The sequence below is a fragment of the Desmodus rotundus genome, chromosome 11 (assembly GCF_022682495.2).
Source record: "Desmodus rotundus isolate HL8 chromosome 11, HLdesRot8A.1, whole genome shotgun sequence".
In the NCBI taxonomy this organism is placed as follows: Eukaryota; Metazoa; Chordata; class Mammalia; order Chiroptera; family Phyllostomidae; genus Desmodus; species Desmodus rotundus.
Window position 1 is genome coordinate 92,670,684 of NC_071397.1, and position 15,662 is coordinate 92,686,345.

At 40.6% G+C, this 15,662-nt stretch overlaps 1 protein-coding gene across 4 annotated transcripts in view; it reads left to right on the forward strand.

Moving 5' to 3' along the window:
• Window positions 1-15,662, forward strand: part of ESR1 (estrogen receptor 1) — a 345,015-nt gene that overhangs the window by 25,393 nt on the left and 303,960 nt on the right. The window contains exon 1 of one of the 4 annotated variants that reach the window (XM_045189044.2): window positions 1,721-1,836. The exons of the other annotated variants lie outside the window; for them this stretch is intronic. The gene's annotated coding sequence lies outside the window, so the exon portion shown is untranslated. Of the gene's footprint in view, window positions 1-1,720; window positions 1,837-15,662 lie in introns of those variants that run through there. 4 annotated transcript variants of the gene reach the window in all.

The window sequence follows — 15,662 nt, forward strand, 5'->3', positions numbered from 1 at the left end:
TAATCTTGGTGCCCGTGGTTTCCTCATTTATGAAATGGGTTTACAACAGCACCTACCGCATGGGTTGTTCCGAAGGTACTTAGAGGGGTATCTGACTTCTACTGTGTGCCCGGAAGACATTTGCTATGAGTTTTATTCTCTCTCTTGAGAAAGCACCTTTTGGGAATGCAAATAGATGTCGCTGATAGTCTTTGAAGGATAATTAATCTAATTTATTTTATATTATACAGCTATATTTTCTAATGAAAAGAAAATAATCTATAACCTTCAGTTCAGAAGCTACCGAATGTCCTATTTTGAGAACTGTTGCCATAATTTTATTCTCGTTATTGATGTGTACAAATGATTTTAACAGGAAGCTAAATGCTGTTTGAAAAGCATAGTTCACCCATTTTGTCTAATGAAATAATTGAAGGATTTAATTAATTTAGAAAAAACTATTTTGCTTTCAATGCATTTAAACTGTTTGAAACATTTTATTGGAGCAAAAAAAGCATTCTTTTGCCAGAAACCATAAGACTAATAAAAAGGTAATAACCCCCCATACAAAGCTTTAGTATGTATGATTGTTATTTTTGCAAGTGAATCTTATTGCAATTTCATATTTCTTAAATTAAAATGAAATCCTTTACTTATTAGCTAAAATGTGTCCTGCTCTATGCCCTATGTATTCTGTGGAAATTAATCTCAGACAAATTTGCATATTCAAGTTATTTTATGGGTAACTCTCAAGTATAGAGAAGATTGAAGACAGTTAAAATCCTTTCTTTCAAAATGTTTTGAAGTGTTGATTATGAGAATTTTTTGCGTTTCTAAGCTGAATTTGAGACCCACCTGTTGCCCTACAGATATAAACCTTCACTTGGATATTCTAGGATGACTGGCAGCAAGAGCGACTCCTCCCCTTCACCTTCTCACCCATTCTCACTTCTTGAGCACCAGCCTTTTTAAAGATTCGTAGAGTAGAAAATCATAATATGTATTTGAAAGGTCCTTTATGATACATACAACATAAACCACAGCAGACTTTATAAGGTATTACCATTTCAATATTATTTTAAGAAATTCCAATTTTACTTTGTAGCCCATTTTTTTTTTACTTCCAAATGTTTATCTCAGGGTAAACAAAGCAAAACACCCACAAACTCTGAAATGGCTGCAGGAAATGCCAGATGGTTTATGGAAAGATCATATGACAGAAGGAAAGGCTTCAGAGAGGAGCAAAGCCTCTGCAGGTTACTGAAGTCGAGAAGCTAACAAGTCAGTGACGAGCCGTGTGGGGCCAGCTGTTCAGTCAGTGGCCGAACGAGAAAGTGATGAAAACGCTCAGAGGAGACAGACCCTCGCTCTTGCTCTTAGCTGTGATTAATTTTGGGTGCACACAATTTATGTCCTGAATGAGTGCTTTATTTTTTTGTCCCAACTCGGCATGCCTGTCTAGGCTTCAAGCTTTATTAGTAGTGAAGAGAAAAGCAGCTGGATTACAGGAAAAAAAAAAAATTCAGGCAGATTAAGCAGATTGCTTGCCCCTGTGAACCATCTGCCTTGACCCACGTGCTAAGAAACTTAGAATGAGGCCACCCCTCCTCTACTCTGTAAGGAGATTTTCCATTCCTAGTCAAATGGTGGTGCTAGTTCTTTAGTTTTGAGTTACTGCGTTTCCTAATTTCATGGTCATAACGGCCTCCTGTCTTCTGCCTCAGAGCCGATTTCACCAAAACTGAAAATGCGGGCTCCTTGCTCAGACGCTCCTTAACAGGCTCGAAAGGTTAAGGTTCCTTCCTCTTGCCCATGCCATAGCATAAGAAGACAGTCTTTGAGTGACATTCTTCTCAAGTACGTACTCCTGTTTGTTCTCTTTCAATTTATTATTATTTTTTCTTTTTGCTCTATGTGCTACTATTTACAAGCATGAGGTAACTTTAGAGCTTCCCTCCCATGTGCCAAGATGTTCCTTTTTCTCTTAATGCGCCAGGGATATTTTGCAAAGTTGCTGGCAAGTGTTACTACAACATGAAAAGGTTAAATCTAAACTTGGTACCGTGGACATTCACTTTTGGAATAATATTTAGCTGATTCAGAGGGCAACAGGACCACAGCACTGATAGGCTCTCTGCCTGCCTCGGATTGCGGATTTATTGCATCCAGCTCTAGCTGTGAGGAACTGTGTCGTGGAAATGTGTCGGAATGTTAAAAAGGTATTAATTGGACTGATGGTGGGCTAGCCTGAACACACTACCTGTTTTTTGAATCTTTGGTGGAACTAGGCAATCTGAATGAGCCATTATTTGTTCCCAGAAGACAGTCAAGTTTTCTGAAAAGCTATGCAATCGAGCAAAGCAAAAGTGAGACACCCTGTCTTTGCCCTGAGATTTTAGGCAGATTCTTTTGGATCCTGCTGCCACAGTTTGGTCTGCTGTGAAAAAACTTTGGGCAGCAGGGCGGTGTGTTCGCGAATGCCGCCCCCACGCTGCAGTGTGCTCCTCGGGTAGTGATGTGGCAGTCACCGAAGACAGGGCAGGATACTTTCATTTTGGTTAGAGGAATGCCACAGGCTACAGGAAATGTGCGATAGGTTGTAAGTTTCATGCTTTGTCAAGAGGGTAACCATTTCTTGTTTTCTCGGGCATGCCCAACGTGATCTCTCCTTTTTAACCCTAGAAAAGGGTTGAGCTTTATCAGGACCTGGGCCATGGTACTGATGCCTGTTCCAAGGTGCCAGGTTTCTATGGGTTTTATGGACCAGATCTAATCGGTTTGCAGAGCAACTCCAAGGCTGAGGTTGCTGAGGAAAATCATCTGGGTTTGAATGTGTTTTGATATGTATACACACATACACACACACGTACATACCGTATTTTTCGGACCCTAAGACACACCTAGGTTTTAGAAGAGGAAAATAGGGAAAAAAACCCGCTCCACCACTGCACCCCCCTCCCACAGTGAGCCAGGAAGCTACATTCGGACTGGAAGATGCACCCCCACTTTCCTCCCAAATTTGGGGGAAAAAGTGCATCCTGTAGTCCGAAAAATACGGTGTATGTATGTGTGTATATAAAAATATATATGAAATTGGATGGGAATTTCTGAGATCTAGGGTTCAGGGACCATTTCTACTCAATACAATTCCTTCCTATTCCTCAAATTTGCAAATGATTGTTTGGATTTTATTAATATCCTGTGAATACAGCCCACGAGGTAGGCCTTGGCATGTGTGGGTATAAAACCCCAGAGGGTAGACACAATATTGTAGAAGTTGTTAGATTTTCAAAGAAATTGGAAACAAAAATAATGTAAATATCAGAGAAGTGCCATGTAGGAAAAAAAGCAACATTTTGAATATGAATATAAACATGATATTTACTAGCAGGATATTTTCCTGAGATCCATGGAGATATTTGTTTTGTCTTATTGCTTGTGACAGTCAGGGAACGGGAGGAAGCTCACGTGTCTTAAACTTGTAGCAAGAACCAGGTTAAACGGTTATCCTTCATTTCAATTAACTCCATAACTTTTATTCAATTTAGGGTTTAGAGGTGGGTACTGTCTGCCTTCCCCCCCAGCAGTGACTCTAAACCTCTGTGCAATATAAACACACACCCTGGGTGCCTACGAAACAGTTTTGTGTTGTTATGTGTGGGTTCCCTGAGTATCGGTCCATGTTGGTTTAGTCCTGTTGGTAGGAATAACTGCTGGGGCCCAGGGCCCAGCGGCTGGGCTTCAGTTTGCTTTGGACAGAGAACAGCTCTTTTCACGGTTGCTGACTGTCTACAAAGAAAACAGGCAAGAATGACAGTGACCCAGCTCTGAGCAGGCTGTCCACATTGTTTGCAGAATGTCCACGGCACATATTTCATTGCTGTCCATTGAGGTGTGGTCCTGCCCACTCATCTTTATTAGGACTTGCACCATCTCGTCACCCCCCAAAAATATTTTGCTACGACGTTTACACTTTTGCTCAGGTCTTCCACAGCAGTAACTCTTTGGTGAGGACTTAGACATTAAGTTGTTTAATTAAAGTCCACAGGAGATGACTGAGTTCGTAGCTCCCTCCGCTGTGTAGCTGTACAATTTCACCCCTGGCCTCAAATTCCTCGTCTGCAAAGAAGGGATGTTAGGAGTAACTGCCAGATGTAATTGTATGGAGTAAATAAGATTAAACCGCTCAAACTACTTGCAGTCTTCAAGTGTTAGAAACTCATTTTTGTTCCAAACCTAGTACAGTGCCTGATAATAAATGTTGTTTGAATAAAACTTGAAGCCAAAGACCTGGGAGAGTGCCTCTCTTTCACTATCTCTGTAGCAATCATTTAGTGTCCATGAGGCGGTAGTGATAGCAATTGTATTAGCACCTGATATTTAGGGAGCGCTTACTTTGCGCAATGCTTTTTGTAGGCATTATCACATTTAATCTTGACAATGATCTTAACTGGTAAACAATATAATGATTCCCATTTTACAAATGAGGAAACTTAAGACTTTGCAAAGTTAATGTGTCCAATGTTAGACTGCTTTATAAATGACAGTTCTAAGACTCGAAGATAAATTTAGCTACTTTGAAAGTTTATGCCTTCAGCCATTACTTGATACAATATTAATTTCTAAAGTTCTTGATCAATATGATCTTGGCCTTGAAGAAGCAAGCTGAGCATCCAAGGAAGATAATATACCTTCTCTAAGCCTCCGTAGCTTCCTCTGTAAAAGGGGAATAATGATATCTGACTTAGAGATTTTTTTGCTAGTGATGACGTTTAAATAAAGTATGTAAGAGAGCTTTGTAAGAAGTTGTTTTATAGAGTGCAAGTTTTTATATGCAAGGTGTAACTTACTCCTTAGTTCCATGTAAAATCTTGTCCCTGAGTGACTGAGAGTAACCGGGTGCGGGGCTATGAAACACGGGTGGGAGGAGGATGAATGTGTTCTACAGGACCCAGAGCCTGTGCATCTCTCCCAGCCACGTGAACGTGAGTATGGCAGGCAGGCTGGGTGGGGTTTTGGAGGGATGGCAGTAGTCTGACTCAGAGAGCCTGCTGGTTACCTCTCCCGGTAATCTTGTCCCTGGGTCACCCTGCAGGCCTCAGGAGGCTCCCTGACTTCTCTGAGAGGACAAGCGCCCAGGAACTGCCCTAGCCTTCTGCTGTGAAAAATCACAATGACGCTTATCAGCTGCACACCTGGAGTTTAATTTTTTTTTTTTTAGCCCTGGCCTTCAGGAGCTTAATCTGGCTTCACTGACTTATTTTTAGCTGTTCCAACTCTCAGGTCTTTGGGGTTTCCTGCTAAGAATGGATACAAAGGAGGCGCAGTCTTCCAGCTCCCCTTTCTTGCAGCCCTGAAGACAAAACCCAGGTCTGTTGTGGGCACTGCCTATCACAAGGGAGAAGAGACTGCCAGGCCCCAACAAAAACCAGTCCTGAGGAAGTTGAAGTGTGAGACCCACTTAGAGGATGTAATCACGGTTCCTGTTCTAGGGTCCTGCCCTTCGCTGGGATAATAGATTGCCACTGGGTTTTTGGCATTTCTTTTTCTGTTGCCATCTAACTGTTCCCTTATCAAATGGCCAGCAGCTGATCCCTCTAAACACACCTCTTCCCTTGGGTTCGTTCGGAAGGGCCCCTCAAAGCCCTTTTGCAAATGGTAATCTGCATTTCTGAGACCTCTCCCTCTCCTGTTGTTCATACAAGTGGCCTCATTGGGACTATTTCCTTTCTGAATTTCTTTCTTTCTTTTTTTTTTTTAATTTTTATTGTTATTCAATTACAGTTGTATGCCTTTTCTCCCCATCCCTCCACCCTTTCTGCATTTCAATGAAGACACTAAAAGACCCACAAGGAATTTTGAGTTTATCTCACAGAAAACATTTGTCTTTTGTACTCTTGTTTTTATTTACGATAGCCAGTCATTAGTCAGGATTCATTTCCTTAAAACCAAGTACAGAAAAGTATTTAATAAAGATGATCACATCATAGATATAATCTATTTTAACATATTTCATTTTAAAACTGTGACAAATACAGATATACTTTTTTTTTTTTTTTTTTTTTTTTAGTACGGACATTTGAAAATCCTCTTTGCACTGAGTTTTATGGAAAAGATATTTAGAGATCAGGGTTAGTCAGAATCTAATATAGTTCAACTTGACACACACTTTTAAACTCTGCTCCTGATTTTATTTAAGGAATGAGTAATATTTACAAGGGCCAGGCTGTGGTTCATTAAGATCTCTCCCAGTGTCTCTGCTCCCAGCCAGACTGAAAATGCCTCAAGTGCTGGGGTTTGCTCAGACCTGCACGCCAGGGCCTTGGGAAGTGCTGCGGTGCACAGGGCGTTTGGGACACAAGCACCGTGTGCCCGAGGCGTTCTTTCATTCCTGGGCGCTTGCGGTCACTTACAGGCAGTAAGGCACGTAGTATGACGTCGAGTCACTGCGTAATGCCTGGAATATGCACGGTAGCCCTAATGCCACATGATACACTGTGTAGAGTAGAACGCGGTGAGCGCTTCGGGAGTGATGAGCGCTGTGGGGTGGCCGCACAAAGAGGGGCAATTATTTCTGGTTAAGTGGAATTAGGGAAGGGGTTGGGCATCGCAAAGACAAAGGAGATGGTTAGGGATGGTTTCACTTAGGAAGTGATCGTTGCCCATGACCTTAAAGATGGGTAATGTTAATGCAGGAAGATATAAGGATAGGGAAGATCGTAAGCAAAGCCATGGGGAAAAGGTTTTGGGGAATCATTCGCCAACCTGATAGGAACACCAGGGAGAAGCGTGCAGGGAGGTGGTATGAGATAATTCAGGAATGGAGTTAATGTCATATTTTTGGACTTGCCAGTGCCGGCAGTAAAGATTTTGGAGGAGGGTTGGAATGACATAAAAAATTAACCTTGGAAAAATACTGTGAAGATTGAAGTTTTCAGATGAAAAGCGAATATATCAATTTGGAAGTGGCTAGAATAGTTCAAGAGAGCAATAAGACAATTTAAAAAGTCATTAAGACTTGCTCTTTGAAATGATTGTTTGTGGTTGGACAGATGATTTTGTTTCAAAGCGGCTAGTGGAGAAAGAAGTAAGTTGGGAGTCAAAAGAGATTACTCTGCTAGATGTGCTGAGTAACCTTAGTAAACCACGCGCCCACTCAGCACTCTGTTTTCCCATTGGTAAAGGGGGCATAGTAGCTACCAGACTCCCATCAGAGATTCTGCTCGTGATACACTGAAGACTCAGTGATGGAACTTGAAAAAGTAACATACTTCATATATGCGTGAAATGCTATTAACGTGGAATGTTTTTTAAATAAAGTTATTTTATTTGGATAAGATAGATTCAGAAGACAATAGTTCATATTTCTACTAGATTAGATTAAAATTATAATTTGTTTATAATCATTAAATACGTCGTTTATTTTCTGCCAATATCATGAGGTCCTGATTACTGTCACTCTGTAGTATAATTTGAAGTCAGGGACCTGTGTCTTAGTTCTTTTTTCTCAGGACTGCTTTGGCTATTTGAGGTCTTCTGTAATTTTTTTTTTTATTTAAAAAAAAAAATGCCATTGGGATTTTGATGGGGATTGTATCAAATCTGTATTGTGTTGGGTAATATGGGCATTTTAATTATGTTGATTCTTCTAATTCATGAACATGGAATATCTTTGCATTTCTTTGTATCTTTTTCAATCTCTTTTCATAAATGCAATATAAAATAAATAAATAGGTACTTTATATTGGATACTGAACAAGTCTTTTAAAAATTTACTGTGGCAAGAAACTTAATATGAGACCTCACCTCGACACAGTTTATGTATCCAGGCATCTTGTGGACTATATGCAGAATGTTGTGCAGTACATCTCTGGAGCTTGTTCATCTTACTTAGCCAAAACTTCATGCCTATTGATGACTAACTTCCATTTTCCCACCTTTCCAGCCCCTGGTAACCACCATGCCAGCCTCTGAGTTTATGAATTTGACTATTTTAGATGCCTCACTTAAGTGGAATCACGCAATACTTGTGTTTCTCTGCCCAGTTTATTTCACTTAGCATAATGCCCTCAATCCACTGAGCCCCAGCAACCAGGGCTCAAGCCCACTAAGTAATTTAATGTCAGTTACAATACATCTCCAATGATGACACTATACTCCTGAGAATGTTTCATGGGAGACCATGCCTGGGCTTTGTATTTTAAACTGAGAAGTACAAGGAGAGGGTGACATTATAATATTGAACATAAAGAACATTGTTCACGTCAGTTTGTTGGTCTATTCCAATTCAGATCATTTAGGCTTCCCAAATCAAGGTGCTTTGAATCTGCTTCATGAAGGAAAAGATTCATAGAAAAATGTTTTCTAGGAAAGGAAAAAGCAGAAAGCAAAGGTCTCCTGTTTACGATGGTACTCATGTTACATAAGCAGTATTAATGTAGTTGAGTAATAATCATTTAGAGCAGTTCACAAATTATTCATGTTTAGGCTATGCAGGGCCCTTACTTCCCTTCCTTCTCATCACCTGGATTCGATCCATTTTACTCCTCCCTCAGCACTTGGAATACAAGCAAAATTTAAGTGTGCCAATTTTCTACTTGTTAGCAGTCATGGTAATATGTTCAGTAGGGAAAGGGATTTATACTGTTAACTAGAGGGAGGATTTTGAGTTGTTTGAGGCTTTAATTTGTTGATGGTGTTCCAAGAGTCTACTACCACTGATATTTGAGAATTGAGTACATTAGATAAGTTTGTAGACTTATAAAAGTGTAGCTAACAAGGACTTCAGTTGACTTCTTTATCCAGCTCTTGAGTTCTAAATTTATTGCCATTTTTATTTATCAAACTCATTCTCGGAGGAGTGGTTTTTGCTGTGGCCACAAGGAAACATCTGTGAGCTTAAACCTTAGAGGCATATGGCCAGTTAGAACATTTGGCATATAAAGCTTAGATTGCAGAAGAAGAAAATTAATCAAGGCAACCCTTAAAAATATCAGGAAGGCAACTAAAAAATGTCTTATCAGACAAACTGAAGTATTGAGTTCATGTTAATTAAGAAATGTCAGAATCCATAATGAATCAAGTAGGAGTGTCATATTATGGCAAGTTTGGAGGTTGATGTCAATCTCTACTGCTAGGATTTATGGCAGATTATATAATGGAATCCAGCGTTCTAAGAGATCAAAGGAAAATGCTGGCTCTTTCTTCCTCCATTCTCTTAGGTCAACCCTACCCAACAAGAAGCCAAGAGGAGAACTGAGCAATTATCTGAAGTGGGTAGTAGAGATGGCCAAGCCCAGATAATACATGCCCAGAAAGTCACCATGGAGGGAAAATGTGGACTGAAAATAGAAGGGATGAGGGTAAAATGTCAAACAATTTGGTCAGTGTTCACAGTCTAAATTGATTGGATAAGAACTAACTGCTTGCTTTGTGTAATTATTTAGAGTGAGCCTAAAAGACTGGGGTTAAAAAATTAAAACAACATGAGTTCATAACCAAGGATGCTACATGTTTTTTGCAAAATTTCTTCTTATCTGTGTTACTATTGGTGATATGTCTAATTCTGAGTATTTCCAGGGGTTGGATTTCACTGTTTTAGACCCAAGGGTCAAGGTGGTTGAAGAAGCTCATATAATCTGTAGACTCACATGGAGAAAAATTTTCTTTTTTAGATTAATTGAATGTTATATTTAGTTAGCCTTTTTACCCTTGCAGCATACACTTATGAATTTTCCATTGGAAACTTTGATTCTTTCTTACCTTTATCATTTTCTTGTGTGACAATTTTCACATCCCCTTGATTTTAGGAGAACATAATCAGTGAAAGAAACAAGCCCACTAGAATAGAATTTACATTACTTTTGGTTTAAAAAAACTACCAAAGTCTCAGAACTTTATGGTATTTTTTTTCTTCTATTTGACTTAGAAACCATAAACTGCTTTCTCTGAGCAGGTGTTTCCTAGACCCAAAATATAGTTATCAGTCCATTGGCCCCTAGAAATCTGTCACTGGGTACGTGCTAACCCTGAAGACTCCTTGATTCAACGTTAAACTTTCCATTTTTTTAATTAAGAAAAAGTTCATAAATTAGATTCATTGCTGCGTGGAAGTAAGAAAAAACAGTCATGCTTGTCTTAGATGGGAAAACAAAGTTAAGAAATTAAACAAGTATTTTTTTACTCTATTAAGTCTTGTATATTTGAAGCTATTCGATTGCATTTTACAAACAAAAAAAATAGCCCGGGGCCTTTTTCAATATCTCACGCTGCTGATGTTTAAAACCCACAGTGAAAATTGGCCATGGAATATTCCTGAAGCACTCTAAGTGAGTCTACTGGAACAACTTATAATACAAAGTAAAAATTGAGGAGGAATTTTACATGCAAGTACAGATTAAGAAAGTTGTTTTATAAGTAATAGGATAAAAGTGCATATTAAGTGGCGTTGCTAAATTCCTCACCAGTTTTGTGCAGTGGCTGCTTTTCCCATCACGTAGCAACACCTGTATGTCTGTGGGAAACCCAACCAACAGCCACAGCAGGTGCAACTCTGCTGTTGAACACTGTGGAACATGGCTTTTTGCTCTAATAGTGAAATCGATCTATAGAAACGGAAGTCATCCCGTAGACCTGAATGGACATAGTAGGTGGTGGCCTATGCATTTTGCATAAGTGCTTGCTACTGGTGTCAATGGTAATAACTTATGCCCTGCTTAGCTTTGTAAAATAATATGATCAAGAAATCTGGGCTGAACAGACAAGTGAAACATTGATTCTTTCAGTGCCTACTGCTAAGTGAGGCTGCTTTTATCTTTAAGCACTTGCTTTATTTAAGTGAGGGATCAAGTCAGCTTTAATTAAGGAAATCTTTAGAAACCACCCAGTCCATCATTATGCTCCCTCTTAAAAACAAACGAAAGCAAAAGCTAGAAAGACTAGAGCACAGGAACTCCCGCCCATTTCCCAGGACTGTAGTACTGAATCTTAGCACAGCTCTTTTGAGAAAAGATGTAGAGATTCATCTGAATTTTGAATCACCACTGAGGGGTGTGTGAATATTTTAGTTTCCTCTTTCTTTCTCCTGACCTCTTCCATGTTAATACATAAGACCTAATTTGGCCATTTGGTTTAGAGAATAATTTTTCATTTACTTTCTTTGATTATGAAGCCTGTCTTGCCAGGGGCTTAGCAGTACACCTCGTATCTGATGGACATTCCATGTGTGCTTCTTGGGGTGAAGGATACGATCTATGGGCTATCCTATTAAATAACCCCCTCCATACATTGTGCAGTTGAAGTTTCTTTATATGGTATTGGGGAGGTGAGGCAATTTATCTAAATGATCAATAGTATATTCTACATGCAGAAAACCCAAATAAAAAAAAAAAGCTTTTTATTTCATTCTTGTGTCCTTAATGGCTTTACCATAGCTGCTAACAAGAGAAAATATTTTCTGATTTGAATTTCAGAAACTCCTCTTGCCATTTGCATGGTGCTAATAAGAAGCGAAATGTCAGTGTGTGTTTAATTTAACCCTAAAATAGGAAAAAAATCTTCAGAATGTAGACTTTGTATATTCAGTTACCCGCCGAGACATAGAGACATGACTGGTACATTTTCAATCATTGAGAAACATGTCTATTGAATTTATTATTGAAAGTGACACGTGGAAGTTTTGTAAGGAAAAAAACCCCTATTAGGTGGACACATAGCCATCTCATTTGCATTTGTGGTCACTAAGTGATCACACCATTTTTATTTACAATTTAAAAAAGAAAATAACTTTCTGACCTTCAAGTGCATTTCTTGTTTCCCCCACAGACCTTTTCTAAACTAGTTAGCAAACCTCTGGAAAAGCCATGCGTACAGTACAATGGAGGGACACGTTGTCACCGTTGCCAAAGGCCAACTCGAGAGGCTGTGAATTTATTTTAGCACTCTGGGAGTCCAGCACCGGGCATGTGATATAAAAGATTAAAAGCCTTTCTGATTTGTAAATACCATGCTAACCTTCAAAATGCTCAATAGCACAGGAAGTCTGAGTCAGCCGAGTACCCTGTGTGGTTTATTTTTATGTAACCTGTCCAGTTGCAAGGGAGGGCTGGGGTGTGGGACACAGGTTGTCTGCCATCAGCTAGAGATGCCAGTGGACTGAGCCTGGCTTCACGGAGGGCTGCATGGCATGTACTGCTCAGTGTGGTAACTTCCTCGTTGCAGAGCTGGCCTGTTTCAGTGAAGTATTTTAGGAACATTTCGGTTGGGCCTCATCTTCCCTGCTATATAGGAAATGAAGGTTTCTAGGCAAAGACTTGATTTAGTGACTAACCAAAATGTTAAGTAATGTCACTAGTTTCAGGCTTTGCCACTGTCCTCAGAAGTGCACTGGGACTGGTCAGGCCAGTCTTCTGAGGGTGACTGTTCTTGGGGAATCGGGACCAACCCACAGGACCTCTTCTCTAAGGGCATGGCTCATGCCAGGCTGCTTAGAAGCTCCCGTGAAAACTCCTCTGGCGCAGGAATTTTAAACAGCTATCGTCCTAACCCTTGCACTAAGCCCACTACCCAAAGACCAACCACCTTTCATCACCATCTATTGGCTCCCTTTACCCTTTACTACCTGCCCCCCATGCAGATCGGATAGCATCAGAATATTCACCTGAAACCTGTATGATCTTATTAACCAATGTCATTGCAATAAATTTAATTAAAAAAGAATCTGACCAGCTGTGAATGAACGCTTATGTGAATCATGGACTCCTAACAGGGTGAACGGAGGTAGCTTCCACTTCCAAGGACAGAGTGCCTGTAGCTATTTGCCAGCTCAGTGCAGACAGCTAGTTTGGAGAGCAAGGAGAAATCAATAAAGACAGAGGGAGGAAGGAAAAGGTTTTTTTTTTTTTTTTTTTTTTTTTTTTTTTTTTTTTTAGCAATAAGATATTTTTATTTATTTATTTTTTTAATATACTTATTGATTATGCTATTACAGTTGTCCCATTTCCCCCCCACTCCACTCCATCCTGCCCACCCCCCTCCCTCCCACATTCCCCCCCTATAGTTCATGTCCATAGGTCATACTTATAAGTTCTTTGGTTTCTACATTTCCTACACTATTTTTACCCTCCCCCTGTCTATTTTCCACCTATCATCTATGCTACTTATTCTCTGTACCTTTCCCCCTCTCTCCCCCTCCCACTCCCTTAATGACAACCCTCATGTTCTAGTTGTTTGCCTAGTTTGCTCTCGTTTTTGTTTTATGTGTGGCCGTTAATAACTGTGAGTTTGCTGTCATTTTTACTGTTCCTATTTTTGATCTTCTTTTTCTTAGGTAACTCCCTTTAACATTTCATATAATAAGGGCTTGGTGATGATGAGCTTCTTTAACTTGACCTTATCTGAGAAGCACTTTATCTTCCCTTCCATTCTAAGTGATAGCTTTGCTGGATACAGTAATCTTGGATGTAGATCCTTGCGTTTAATCTTGGGTAATGTAATTATGATGTGCCTTGGTGTGTTCCTCCTTGGGTCCAGCTTCTTTGGGACTCTCTGAACTTCCTGGACTTCCCGGAAGTCTATTTCCTTTGCCACATTAGGGAAGTTCTCCTTCATTATTTGTTCAAATAAGTTTTCAATTTTTTGTTCTTCCTCTTCTCCTTCTGGCACCCCTATAATTCGAATGTTGGAACGTTTCAAGATGTCTGGGAGGTTCCTAAGCCTCTCCTCATTTTTCCAAGTTCTTGTTTCTTCATTCTTTTCTGGTTGGATGTTTGTTTCTTCCTTCTGGTCCATACCATTGATTTGAGTCCCAGTTTCCTTCTCATCACTATTGGTTCCCTGTACATTTTCCTTTGTTTCTCTTAGCATAGGCTTCATTTTTTCATCTGTTTTTCGAATAGATTCAACCAAGTCTGTGAGCATATTGATAACCAGTGCTTTGAACTGTGCATCCGATAGGTTGGCTATCTCTTCGTCGCTTAGTTGTATTTTTTCTGGAGCTTTGAAGTGTTCTGTCATTTGGGCCATTTTTTTTTTTTTTTTGTCTTGGCCCGTCTGTTACTTTAAGGGGCGGAGCCTTAGGTGTTCACCAGGGCGGGGTAACGGTGGTCGCTGAGCTGTGACGCTGTACGAGGGGGAGGGGCCGAGTGGGAGCAATGGCGCCAGCCTCACTGTCCTCCGGCTTTCAATCTTTCACTCCGCTACCCACAATCAAACTGGGCCACTCTGGTGCTGGTTCCCGAGTAAGTGGGCCTGTGCACACTCTAGGCCCCTGTGGGTCTCTCCAACAACCCCTCCTGTGAGGCTGGGAGTCTCTCCTGCTGCTGCCCCAACCCCCAGGGGCACTTTCAATCAGAGGTTTGAGGCTTTATTTCCTGGAGCTGGAGCCCTGGGTTGCACGGTCTGCTTCTCTGCCCGCCGTTCGTCCGGTTTATCTGTGGGCGAATGTGGTGCCGCAAGGTGCTATCCGCCACTCTGCCTGCCCCACTCTCCGCCACTCTGAGTCCGGCCCTCTCGGTTTATCTGCGCAGATGTGGGGCCGCAGGGTCTGCTAGTGCTCGGACTGCCTGCGCCATTTGTCCCACACTCCGCCAGTCTCAGTCCCGCCACAGCCACGCGAGTCCTCTCCACCCCGGTGCCCGTCTCCGCCCCTCCTACCAGTCTGGATGAATGGTTATTTTCTATTTTCTTGGTGTTGGTCCCCCTTGCTGTTCGATTCTCTGTCAGTTCTGGTTGTGCGAGGAGGCGCAGTGTGTCTACCTACGCCGCCATCTTGGTTCTCCGGAAAAGGTTTTTTTAAACAAATAAATGAGTCCTCTACCTGACTGGGGCTGGAAAAAGTAGAACTCTACAACTCACTAGGAGTTTTTCAATATGCTCCTCCCTTTCTTGCTTTTTGTGTTTATATGCACTTGGCAGTGTCTGAGTGGTCTTATATCTGAAGCTGATTATTCCAGAAAGGCCTACGGAAGTGCTGTGGCTGGGACTTTGAGAGAGGTCTGAGACAAAACCACTGGAGTTCCAGATGCCATTGAACTCATTGTGCATCAATCAGTATAACTGTGTCATTTAGGGAATAGCAGCAGAATCGTATTTCTCCACTTTTATTGCCTATTTCTTAACAACACATTAACACCAGTGTTCTCCTACTCCCAAAGTTATTTGGCTCTGTTAATATTAATTATTGGTCTTATGTAAAAAGAATTGGAGGGAAAAATAACAAAATGAATAAAATATGTTAGTAGGTTAGTGTCATGCCCTTATGTGGGGTTTTTCCCCAGTCTTTCTCTCACTTCCTTCCTTCCTTTCTCCCTCCCTCCCTCCCTTTCTCTTTCTCTCATACAACTCTCAGGTTACAAACATTAATTCTTTAAAGTCCTATTTATTTTATGATTTACTTTGGTCATTTTTGGAGTTAGTTCAGCAAATAATTAATGTAATAAGAGTAATATAACCTGTACACTCATTGACCACATTTTCTGTTGGCCTTGGTGTTTTGCGCCTTACAGAGAATAACTTATTTAGTCATTACAACATTTCTAGGAATGGGGATCATTATACCCATTTTCTAGGGAAGCAAACCAAGGCTCAGAGAAATTACGTAATTTGCTGAGGACCACCCAAGTTGTAAATGAGATAACAAGATTGGAACTTAGAACAGTTACCCAAGATCTTAGCTACTGGGAATA